At 68.0% G+C, this 12,097-nt stretch overlaps 1 protein-coding gene across 1 annotated transcript in view; it reads right to left on the bottom strand.

Annotated features, from left to right (window-relative positions):
* THRA (thyroid hormone receptor alpha) overlaps positions 1 to 10,294 on the bottom strand; it is a 39,336-nt gene extending 29,042 nt beyond the window's left edge. Inside the window, exon 1 of the mRNA XM_073326418.2 lies at positions 10,065 to 10,294. The gene's annotated coding sequence lies outside the window, so the exon portion shown is untranslated. The remainder of the gene's footprint in view (positions 1 to 10,064) is intronic.
* Positions 10,295 to 12,097: the final 1,803 nt, after the last annotated feature.

Below are 12,097 nucleotides of genomic sequence, written 5' to 3'. Positions count from 1 at the left end.
TAAAAGTGTTTGTGCAGCTTCGAAAAAAAATTAAAAGCAAAAGATGACTCTAAAAACGTGCCAACAGGGCCCATGGTAGCAAATGAATGCAACATTTGGGCCTGTTTATGTACTGGGTGACATAAATACACAGTATTAAAATCACACACACACGTGCGCACCTCTTCCCCCCCACAGCACAGAGATCTCCCACTTCCTTACAGCTTGTGAGATTCTGCCTGACAAGCCAATCTCCCACACCCTGAAAAACAGGAAAATTAACTTTTCTAGAAAACTTTTTTTTTTCTGTCCTGGGACTTTGATTTCAAGAGTTATAAACAGCTCATTGTTGGGCGTGTGGCGTCAAAGGGAACTGCGCTGAGCAGCTTGGCAGAGCCAGCATGAGAAGGTGTTGGGGGTTTTAAATCCAATCACTGATCATTAGAAGATTTAGCATTTTATGCTTTGCATGTCGCCTTTTGTTTTCCAAAGGATCCCCAGGCTGAGCAGCGTGCCGCCAAGATGCGGCCATTTCTGGGATGAGAGACAGCAAACCGCATACAGGACTCGCTGGGATGACGCCTCTGGCTAAAAGCACAGGACTTCTGGGTTCTATTCGCAGCTTTGAGAGGGGAGTGGGGTCCAGTGGTCAGAGGAGGGGAACTGGGAGACAGGACTCCTGGGCGCTAGTCCCAGCTCCGCCCCGGCTTGCTGTGTCACCATCCGCACTCTGCGCCTCAGTTTCCCCACCTCCCATGGTTGCTGCAAAGTTTCACAAACCTCAGAGGGGAAGCGCGGGAGGCCTTTACTGAGAGGAGGGGAAGCTCTGACCAAGGGGGCCAGAGCAAGCACCAGCTTTACGAGAAACACCACAGGATGCTGAACGCCCCCAAGGATGGTCTGACCCACGACTCGGGGAAAGTGCGAAAACCCCTCCTGTTTCACAACTACAGCCAGAGAGAGATGTGGAGCCCCCTCTTGCACCATCGCTGTGAAACCACCATCCCCTGGCCGGATGGCCAAGCTCCCCCTGGGGGCAGGGCGCAGGGCTCAACGCCCGGGGCCGTCCCCAGGAGACGGAAACCTGCATCCTGGGCCGGAGAGAGCTGGGGCCGAAACCATGTGGTAGCCTACGTCAGCGCCCAGGGAGCGAGTCCAGCTAACGCCCCAGCGACATGGCCACCCTGTGACCCAGCATATGGGCCAGGAGAGGGACCGCGGCAGAGAAAGGAGGGGTCAGCGCCCTCCGAGGACACAACTGATGGGGCACTGGGGGGCGGGAGGCAAAGCTGGGCCAGTCGCCAATGTTCCCTGACACCTGGCGAGGAGGGCAGGCAGGAGGTGCCGACCCCAGGGCCTGGACGGGTTAGGGGACGGGCAGAATTGCTTCTGCTCCAGAGACTAGCCAGACTTTTGGCAAAGAAACCCGCGCGGCTTGCGAGCAGACAGCTCCCCAGGGAGCCCGGCGCGGTCGAGATCTCACTGGATTCCAAGACACTTGATTGGCTGGGGACGCACGAGTCGGAACCCTGGGGGAACCAATCAGCATCTGGGATTCTCCAGGGAATCCCCCGCCCGCAAACTCCTGCCCCACCCAACACAGGGCGCAGCAGCCGGTGTCACCCCCCAGCCCCATGGGCAAGCCCTGGCCCTCCTGGCTCTTGGAGCCCAAGGAGTCCCCCTCCCCCCTGCAGCTGGAGAGGAGGGGCCGGCACCGGAAGGTTAAACCAAATGCCATCCTGGCCGCTGCTGGGGTTGCAGGGGAGAGCCCTGGGGGGAGGCATGCCAGCAGATGGGGTCCCAGAACAGGAGCTGCCGGGGGGCTCTTCTGAGCAGGAAGGCAGCCTCGCGGCCCCAAATTGGGAGTTCCTGCCAGCTGCTTCCGACTGTGGTTCACCCGGGGAATCCCCGGCTCCCACTGGCCCATCACCCGCCTCGGGCACAACCCTCCCCCAGCCGGCGGGGCGGGCAGGGGGCTCGCGGCACACGGGGGTCACCGCTCATTCAGCCCAGTGCCCTGGCTCGGGGCCTAGCGGCTGCGTCGCCACACCAGCGCTCTCTGCTCTGAGCCCGCCACTCCCGTCACACGAGCTACCAGCCTCCCCCAGCCCCAGCAGCCAACGTGTAACGAGCATCCTGGGGCTCAGCTCTCCCTGCCCCCATCACAGTCAGTCCTCTGCCCTGGGAGCATGAAGGGCTGACGGAGCCGGGGAGACTGAACAGCCCCCACTCCACTCCACAGGGCCCCCCCACCAGGGCCGGGAGCAGGGTTTGCCCAGACGCTGCCCAGCTGGTGCCTCTGGGCTCCTGCAGATTCCCAGACATGCGACCCTAATGCCTGAGCCCTGCCCCCATACACCAGCTGCGCAAGGACCCGGGTGCAGCAAAGTGCCCATGGGCCAGATCACCAGCATCTGCTTCCATGCCCCATGTCACGGGGTGGGGAGACTTGAAAATGACTCTCAGCCGCCAGCAGCAGTAAATGTCTCGTCCCATGCATGAGACCGGGCAGCAGGATGCCTGGGTCCTATTCTGGCTCGATGAGCAAGTGGGAAGTAGGAGTTCAGTGGTTAGGTCAGGGTACCAGCACTCAGGACTCCTGGGTCCCATATCTAGCGTTGTCAGAGCAGGGGGGTGAGTGGTTAGAGCAGGTGGACTAGGGTGGGAGTTAGGACGCCCTGGAGTTCCATCCCAGTTCTGGGTTCCATCCCAGTTCTACCACCACCTTGCTGAGGGACCTTGGGCAGGTCACAGCAATTGCTATCCTATGTCTTCGCATAGCGCCCATCACTGTGGCGTCTGACCTCTCCGTGCCTTGGTTTCCCCATCTATAAAACAGGGCCGGTGACCCTGTCCTGCACCCGCAGAGCACGCCGAGGTGCCTGGATGAAGGCTGTTGTCACTGGCCTGGTCCCTGGGCCCATCCAAGTGGTGTCCGGGCAGCCCCCGTAGGATGCCCTGAAGGATGTGTCTGCACTGCAGCCGGGGCAGACAGACGCTGCGGCTCAGTCCCCGGGTCGGGTGGGCTGGGGAGCCGCAGCGCTGGTGTCTCCCCTGCGGCAGCGAGGCTGGGGCAGCCAGTTCGGGTGCGTGCTCCGGGGCTGAAAAGAGCAGCGTGGACGTTTGGGCCGGAGAGCGCCCCCCGGCTGGGTCTCGGAGCCCGGGCTCCAGCCCGAACGGGGTCGCCAGCCCTGCAGCCCGTGAGCCTGAGTCAGCAGTGCCGAGCTGAGCCCGGTTCCAGGAGGTCGATCCCCCACTGCGCCGAGCCGGGAGCCGCCCCGGAGCCGTTCCCACCCCCCGGCCTACGCTTCAGCTGAGGTTTGTTCCACCGCTCAAACGCTCCCCGCCCCACCCCGGGGAGCCGAGCACACCGGCTAACGCATCTCTGCACCCCGGCCAGCCAGCCTGAAGCCAGTTCCCCTACAGGGGCTGGGCCGCGCTCTGGCAACCTCGCCCACCCAGCCGGCTGCGGGGCCCTGGCAGGAAGTCGCACGGCGCAGGCGGAGCCAGGAGGCATCTGCCGATGTGCCAGTTGCACGCTGCTCTGTGGCCACAGCCTTGCGAAGGGGGAGGGCGGCTGAGTCAACAGGTTCTTGGCCCTGGTCCGCCCCGGTGCAAGGCGCTGTCTTCATCACAAGGCTCTGCCCTTCCTTCCAGAGTGCTGGGAACAGCTGCTACCCAGGCTCCCGACGCCCCCCAGGAGGGGCTGGCCGGCCAGCACCCGCCCCGCGTGGAGACACCAGGGCACGGAGCAGGGCAGAGTCTCAACCGAGGCTGGCTCCTGGCCCCCGCTGGGCTAGGAAACGCTCCCCAGAGCGGGGAATAGAACCCAGGAGTCCTGACCCCTCAACCCCCACCCCAACCACGACACTCCTGAACCCAGGGGTCCAGACGACTCCTTCGCTGCTCCAGCCACTAGCCAGGGCTCCCTCCCCTCCCACCCTTGCTCCACCAGCCTCCTGGAGACCCCAGCCCACGGCCCAGCTGGGGGGAGGGGAGGGCACAAAGCCATGGGAGAGCTGGGCTGGCCCCGCTTCCCCACCAGGTCCCCAGTTCTGAATTCCAGGCGTCCTTGCAGCCAGAGCCCAGCCAGGCCAAGGAACTTCCCAGCGTCGGGGCCAAGGGCCTGTCCCGGCTCTGCCTCCCAGGCCGCTGGGGCTGCTGTTGGATCACACTGTCAGCGCTTCCCAGGAGGGTGGCGACCCACATTCCAAGCGCTCCTCCCAGCTGCCTGTGTCTAGTGCAGACATGGGGGTGGAAGGGCCCTCCCTCCCCTTGCACGGGAGCACTCAGAGGTGCAGTCCCCGGGGCCCAGAGCGGAGAGGGGAGAGCAGCTGATGTCCCCAGCTCTCCCGCCAGAGCATGAGCCCTAAGCTGAGGCTGTCCCCTGACCCCCCCCAACCCAAGGTGCCAGAGGGGGTTCCCAGGTGTGGGGGGTGCCCCTACATTCTTCATCCCCCCCAGCGAGGCCCCCTCCTCTGCCGCTTCCCGGGTACTGGGCAGAGAGGTTGGGGCTGCGTGTGTGGAGCCGGGGAAATCAAACCCGGCCCTGCCTGTCTTAGCTCTTCCTTGCCTGCTCCACTGCGGTGGGCACACCATGGGCACGCACACGCCTGCTCATCCATGCGTGTGTGCAGGGAGGAACACACATGCCTCTCTCCACGAACCCCTGTGCGCTCCTACTCCACACGCGGGGATGCACATGCAGGTCTGTGTCCGTGCACACGCTCCTGAGCCAGAATGCACCGGTGCGCACAGGGGCACGGATTCACCCTTGCACACGCAGGGGGGGCGTGGATTTGTGTCCGAGTCCACGGTGGGATGCAGACATACACATGGATCCACGTGTGCACGAATCCATGTCCGCCGCGGCACGCATGCACATCGTTTGTCTACTGCAGGGACTTTTGCCAAGAATGGGGCGGGGGGGGGGGGCCATTAAAGAAACCTCCAGCTCTCAGCGAGTTCCTCACCCTGAGAAACACCCTGGGGCCCAGGAGAAAAATTAAAAAACTTCAAGGAGCTGGGGAGAGGGGAGGTGCGGGGGGGGGGGGGGTCCTGCAAACTGGTTCCACAAGGTGCTGGCACAGGCGTGTGCCTGCCCTCAATTCCACAGCAGGGAAGGAAATGAAATCCCTGAAGCCCCCTCCCTCCCCCAGCTCTCCCCTAGCCCAGGATGCCTTGGGACAGGCTGCGGGGGGGGGGTCTGTGCTCAGGCAGGGGCACACAACAGTCCCCCCCCACCCCTCCCATGCATCACGCCCAGGCAGGGACCCACCCTCAACCCACGTGCAATATCCCAGGAACTGTTTTAGAGAGCTCAGATCTCCCCATTCGCATCCAGTTCCTACCATCTGCCTCGCCCCTGTGCGGGCAATCCGAGGCCATGGGGCGGGAGAGGGGGGAGGAAGCGAGCGCAGGCCATGGAGAGGGCAGCTCTGAGGGCTGGCGCAGCCAAAGTGGGCGCAGCCAAAGGTCATGCCGGGCGAGCCGGAAAAGCCGGCGCAGGGTTTGCCCCACAGCCATCACTGTTGCGAGGCCCCTGCTCACAAGCCCCACAGGCCGAGGGCTCCCTTGGCGGCTCCGCTCGGCCCAGGGAGCAGACAGGGTGGCAGGGCCCTGGAGCAGGACGGGGGTCAGGAACGTTTGATGCAGTGTGGCCACAAGCCAAGCAGAGACGGTGCCCGCCAGGCGCCAGGAAGCAGAGAGCTCAGCTGCATGTGCACCCCTCCTAGGTAACACCAACGTGCTCATGCAAACCCCAGCTTGCACATGCGCACCAGGGCGCCTACCCCAGGGGGGCAGCTTGATTTCTCGGTGCCTCTGTTCCCCACCCGTACAGTGGGGAAAACCCCGGCTTTCTCCCACCCCATGAATTCTGCGGGGATAGGCCTGTCTGGGCAGCGCCCGGCACGACGGGGCCCCGACCTCGGCCACCGAGCGTCTGGGCGGCGCCCGGCACGACGGGGCCCCGACCTCGGCCACCAAGCGTCTGGGCGGCGCCCGGCACGACGGGGCCCCGACCTCGGCCACCAAGTGTCTGGGCGGCGCCCGGCACGACGGGGCCCCGACCTCGGCCACCGAGCGTCTGGGCGGCGCCCGGCACGACGGGGCCCCGACCTCGGCCACCGAGCGTCTGGGCGGCGCCCGGCACGACGGGGCCCCGACCTCGGTCACTGTGTGTCTGGGGCCCCGATCTCGGTCACTGTGTGTCTGGGCGGTGCCCGGCACGACGGGGCCCCGATCTCGGTTACTGTGTGTCTGGGCGGTGCCCGGCACGACGGGGCCCCAACCTCGGTCACTGTGTGTCTGGGTGGCGCCCGGCACGACGGGGCCCCAATCTCGGTCTCTGTGTGTCTGGGGCCCCGATCTCGGTTACTGTGTGTCTGGGCGGCGCCCGGCACGACGGGGCCCCGATCTCGGTCACTGTGTGTCTGGGGCCCCGATCTCGGTTACTGTGTGTCTGGGCGGTGCCCGGCACGACGGGGCCCCGATCTCGGTTACTGTGTGTCTGGCCGGCGCCCGGCACAATGGGGCCCCGACCTCGGTCACTGTGTGTCTGGGGCCCCGATCTCGGTCACTGTGTGTCTGGGCGGTGCCCGGCACGGCGGGGCCCCAACCTCGGTCACTGTGTGTCTGGGCAGCGCCCGGCATGACGGGGCCCCGATCTCGGTTACTGCGTCTGGCCGGCGCCCGGCACGACGGGGCCCCGACCTCCGTCACCGAGTGTCTGGGCAGCGCCCAGCACGACGGGGCCCCGACCTCGGTCACTGTGTGTCTGGGCAGCGCCCGGCATGACGGGGCCCCGATCTCGGTTACTGTGTGTCTGGGGCCCCGATCTCGGTTACTGCGTCTGGGCAGCGCCCGGCACGACGGGGCCCCGACCTCGGTCACCGAGTGTCTGGGCAGTGCCCGGCACGACGGGGCCCCGACCTCGGTCACTGTGTGTCTGGGCAGCGCCCGGCACGACGGGGCCCCGACCTCGGTCACTGTGTGTCTGGGCAGCGCCCGGCACGACGGGGCCCCGACCTCGGTCACTGTGTGTCTGGGCAGCGCCCGGCACGACGGGGCCCCGACCTCGGTCACTGTGTGTCTGGGCAGCGCCCGGCACGACGGGGCCCCGACCTCGGTCACTGTGTGTCTGGGCAGCGCCCGGCACGACGGGGCCCCGACCTCGGTCACTGTGTGTCTGGGCAGCGCCCGGCACGACGGGGCCCCGACCTCGGTCACTGTGTGTCTGGGCAGCGCCCGGCACGACGGGGCCCCGACCTCGGTCACTGTGTGTCTGGGCAGCGCCCGGCACGACGGGGCCCCGACCTCGGTCACTGTGTGTCTGGGCAGCGCCCGGCACGACGGGGCCCCGACCTCGGTCACTGTGTGTCTGGGCAGCGCCCGGCACGACGGGGCCCCGACCTCGGTCACTGTGTGTCTGGGCAGCGCCCGGCACGACGGGGCCCCGACCTCGGTCACTGTGTGTCTGGGCAGCGCCCGGCATGACGGGGCCCCGATCTCGGTTATTGTGTCTGGGCAGTGCCCGGCACGACGGGGCCCCAACCTAGGTCACTGTGTGTCTGGGCAGCGCCCGGCACAACGGGGCCCCGATCTCGGTTACTGCGTCTGGCCGGCGCCCGGCACGACGGGGCCCTGCTCGCTGTTGGGGTCTTTTGGCACTAACAGGTTATAAACTACTATGATGACTTCTCCAACTGCAGCTACCCATCATCTTCTACCAATAACCGCAGAACAAGCCAGACCCCCCCAGTCTCCACAAAGCCCCCACCCCTTCGCCAGAGGTGGCCTCCAGCTGACAGGACAGTCAGCTGGGTTTCCTGATAGCTTTAGCAGAGCCATTAATTGTGTATGTGGCAATGGACAATGACAAGGGGAAGGCAGAGAAAGCTGAGGAGGGACCCGGGGATGGTGGGGGAGGGACTGCAAGGCGGAGACAGCTGCATACAGGGTGCTTTGCCTAGCCACTCCAGATAAGAGCATCAGACCTGGCCCTCGGTGGGCTCACAGGTGACTCTGACCCCCGGCCTGACCTCCCACGCTGCCCCTGCTAGCCCCTTCCAGGGTCACCTGGCACGGTCTGCTGGAGATCCTGAGCAAGTCACCCCAGACTTGTGGGAGGACAGACGGGGTGCCATACCCGGCCCTGCCCAGTACGTTCTCCTTCCACTCTCCAGAGCGGGCCCATTCACACTCCTAAGGGACATCCCGGGGTCACAGGTCACCTGCCCCCCCCCAGCCCAAACCAGCTCCCGCAACCACAAAATCGCTGCAAAAAATTAAATGCATTCCTGACGCCGCTCGCCAAGTTTGGAGAGGGGGTGGGGCCAGGCTGAGCAGAGCGCCCTCCGCAGGCTCCCCGGGAGCGGAACGCGTGAAGCCAGGCCAGCTTGGGCGCAGGCAGACCTTGGCTGAAGTCTGACGGGGTCCCTGTTTTCTGGGGGGCGACGGGGTGATGTTCAATCCAGCAGGCCAGGGCCAGGGGCTGGCTGGGGGCACGCTACAGAGGGCCTGACCTTGCGTGTGTCCCCACAGCACTCAGCCCCACGCTGGATTGGGCCCCCACCTCACCCCCACCTCCGGAGCGTGCTGGCCACGGCTGTCACTCTCCTTTCCGCAGACTTGGCCGCTGACACCGCGACTGACTGTCGCTGCTACGCCCGTGCCGCCCGTCTGGAGCCTCCCTGGGCTGGGGAGTGGAACCCCACTGCACGGGTCCAGCGGTATGCCCCACTCCCCCACGGATCCCCGGCCACAAGTGGGGGGTGGCGGGGGGGGGGGAAGGGGAACACTGCTCGCTCCTACCCCTCCCTGCCACCGAAGAGGAGTTGTTCAATCCGTCTGGCTCTGCCGGAAAAGGGCCGTGCCAGCATAACGGAAACCCACGCAGCCCCCCTAGGACCCCCCTGACTTGTGATCAGCCAGCCACATGCCAAATGGCCCTGGTTTTTAAGAAAATATTTACCCATATTTTCCTCCCCGCTCTGCCTCCCCCTCCCCAACTCACCCCCCCTTTGCTCCAGCAGCCCCCCAACATCCTCCCCCCTGCAACAGTCGCTCGCTCGCACACAGGTCCTGGCGCCCCACCCCACCCCCTTTAAAAGCAAAAATACCGTTGCCGGGCAGTAGAAAGCTGGGGATATTCAAAGTCAGAAACACAGAGAGAGAGAGGGTGTCCGTCCCCCCCAAACTGGATTAACCCCCACCCCAATAGCTCCTGTCCTGCAAACAACTCCTTCCTGGGCCCAGCTGGTCAGCAGAGTCAGCGTTGCCATCATTCCAGGGGAGATTAGAGGCACTTTGCCTGCTGCATCTCTGTGTGGCTGGGGGACCCAGCCCCAGGGCCCGGGGTCCCGAGTGCCAGGCCCAGACTGGCACGGTGCGGGGCAAGCTATGCCCACAGTAAACAAACCGAGCTTTTAAAGGGCTGGCGCTGTCTGGCAGTGCGTGTGTCTGTCTGTCTTGCCCCTCCAGCTAGGCCAGGGCTCTCCATTAGCTGGAGAGGAAAATATAGGTTAATGCCAGCCTGGGGAGTGGGCGGGGGGGGGGAGAGCGGATTAAAGCTGGGTGTCAGGAAGGAACCTGGGATCCGGGCTTTGGGGTAGGGTGGGGTTGGGGGGGGGCGGTGAATTAGTAGGAAACACAACACGGTGCAAAATACAAAACCCAAGCATGTGTGTGCGGGGGGGGAGGGGGGGATAATTGCCCCCTCCCCAGCCCGGGCCATGGCACTGACAGGGCCCGGGGCAGCAGGGAAGGGGGGCAACAGAGAACCCAGGAAACCGGGCAGCACCTGGGGGGGAGGCAGAAGGGGCACGCTGGGCGGGTAGCCCCCCCCCCCCCCGGAGCAGGGGAGAGGAGCCCCGCTGTCCAGCTGGGAAAGGCAGGAGGGGGGTGGGGGGGGCTCAGCCCTGTGACTCGGCAGTTTAATCCCTCCAGTGCACGGACCCCCGCCCCCATGCACAGACACCCCCGTGCAATGCAATGCAATGCAATGCACGCGGCCCCCCCCCAACGCACGGGCCCCCCACGCACGGCCCCCAGATCCTGCCCCGCAGCGCACCCCGGTGCCTTACCTCGGCGGGGCTGCTCCTCGCCTGCCCCCCGGCTCTCCGCCCCGCTCTCCCGGCAGGAAGCGGCGGCTCGGCTCGGCTCGGCTCGGCCCGGCTGCGGGGGCCCCGGCGGCCCCGGGCCGGTGGCTGCGCGCGCGGGGCCGGGTCTGTAAATCCGGGGCTGGGAGCGCGGCTCTGGCTGCGTGTCCCCGGGAGCGGGCTGCGGAGCGCGGCGCGGCCAGGCTCCGCCCCGCCCCGCCGGCTCCTGCCGCGGCCCCAGCCCCCTTCGCCGGCGAAAGGCCGCTCCCTGCCGGCCGCCCGGCTCGCTGCGCCCGGCCCCGGGCCCCCCCGGCCCCGCCCCGCCCCGCCCCCGCGTTCCCCTGCCCCCCATTCCCCGGGCCCCCACCCCATTGCCTGCACCCCATCCCCTCCTCCCCGGGCCCCGCCCCTGCGCCCCCCTCCGTGCCCCCCATTCCCCGGGCCCCCACCCCATTGCCTGCACCCCATCCCCTCCTCCCCGGGCCCCGCCCCTGCGCCCCCCCTCCGTGCCCCCCATTCCCCGGGCCCCCACCCCATTGCCTGCACCCCATCCCCTCCTCCCCGGGCCCCGCCCCTGCGCCCCCCCTCCGTGCCCCCCATTCCCCGGGCCCCCACCCCATTGCCTGCACCCCATCCCCTCCTCCCCGGGCCCCGCCCCTGCGCCCCCCCTCCGTGCCCCCCATTCCCCGGGCCCCCACCCCATTGCCTGCACCCCATCCCCTGCTCCCCGGGCCCAGCCCCTGCGCCCCCCCCTCCGTGCCCCGCATTCCCCGGGCCCCCACCCCATTGCCTGCACCCCATCCCCTCCTCCCCGGGCCCCGCCCCTGCGCCCCCCTCCGTGCCCCCCATTCCCCGGGCCCCCACCCCATTGCCTGCACCCCATCCCCTCCTCCCCGGGCCCCGCCCCTGCGCCCCCCCTCCGTGCCCCCCATTCCCCGGGCCCCCACCCCATTGCCTGCACCCCATCCCCTCCTCCCCGGGCCCCGCCCCTGCGCCCCCCCTCCGTGCCCCCCATTCCCCGGGCCCCCACCCCATTGCCTGCACCCCATCCCCTCCTCCCCGGGCCCCGCCCCTGCGCCCCCCCTCCGTGCCCCCCATTCCCCGGGCCCCCACCCCATTGCCTGCACCCCATCCCCTCCTCCCCGGGCCCCGCCCCTGCGCCCCCCCTCCGTGCCCCCCATTCCCCGGGCCCCCACCCCATTGCCTGCACCCCATCCCCTGCTCCCCGGGCCCAGCCCCTGCGCCCCCCCCTCCGTGCCCCGCATTCCCCGGGCCCCCACCCCATTGCCTGCACCCCATCCCCTCCTCCCCGGGCCCAGCCCCTGCGCCCCCCCTCCGTGCCCCGTGTTCCCCTGCCCCCCATTGCCTGTGCCCCCCGGCCCCTCCTCCCCGGGCCAGCCCCTGCGCCCCCCCTCTGTGCCCCCCATTCCCCGTGCCCCCACCCCATTGCCTGCACCCCATCCCCTCCTCCCCGGGCCCAGCCCCTGCCCCACCCTCCGTGCCCCCCATTGCCTGCGCCCCCACCCCATTGCCTGCACCCCATCCCCTGCTCCCCGGGCCCAGCCCCTGCGCCCCCCCCTCCGTGCCCCGCATTCCCTGCCCCCCGTCGCCTGCGCCCCCCCCGTGCCCCACGTTCCCCTGCCCCCCATTCCCTGTGCCCCCACCCCATTGCCTGCGCCCCCCGGCCCCGCCCCTGCGCCCCCCTCCGTGCCCCGCGTTCCCCTGCCCCCCATTCCCCGTGCCCCCACCCCATTGCCTGCACCCCATCCCCTCCTCCCCGGGCCCAGCCCCTGCGCCCCCCCTCCGTGCCCCGTGTTCCCCTGCCCCCCATTGCCTGTGCCCCCCGGCCCCTCCTCCCCGGGCCAGCCCCTGCACCCCCCCTCTGTGCCCCCCATTCCCCTGCCCCCCATTGCCTGTACCCCCCCAGCCCCTCCTCCCCGGGCCAGCCCCTGTGCCCCCCCTCTGTGCCCCCCATTCCCCTGCCCCCCTTTGCCTGCGCCCCCCGGCCCCGCCCCTGC

The sequence above is a fragment of the Lepidochelys kempii genome, chromosome 27, assembly GCF_965140285.1.
Source record: "Lepidochelys kempii isolate rLepKem1 chromosome 27, rLepKem1.hap1, whole genome shotgun sequence".
Lineage (NCBI taxonomy): Eukaryota > Metazoa > Chordata > Testudines > Cheloniidae > Lepidochelys > Lepidochelys kempii.
Note: the sequence above shows the minus strand (reverse complement) of the source record. Positions and strands in the feature narration are given on the sequence as shown.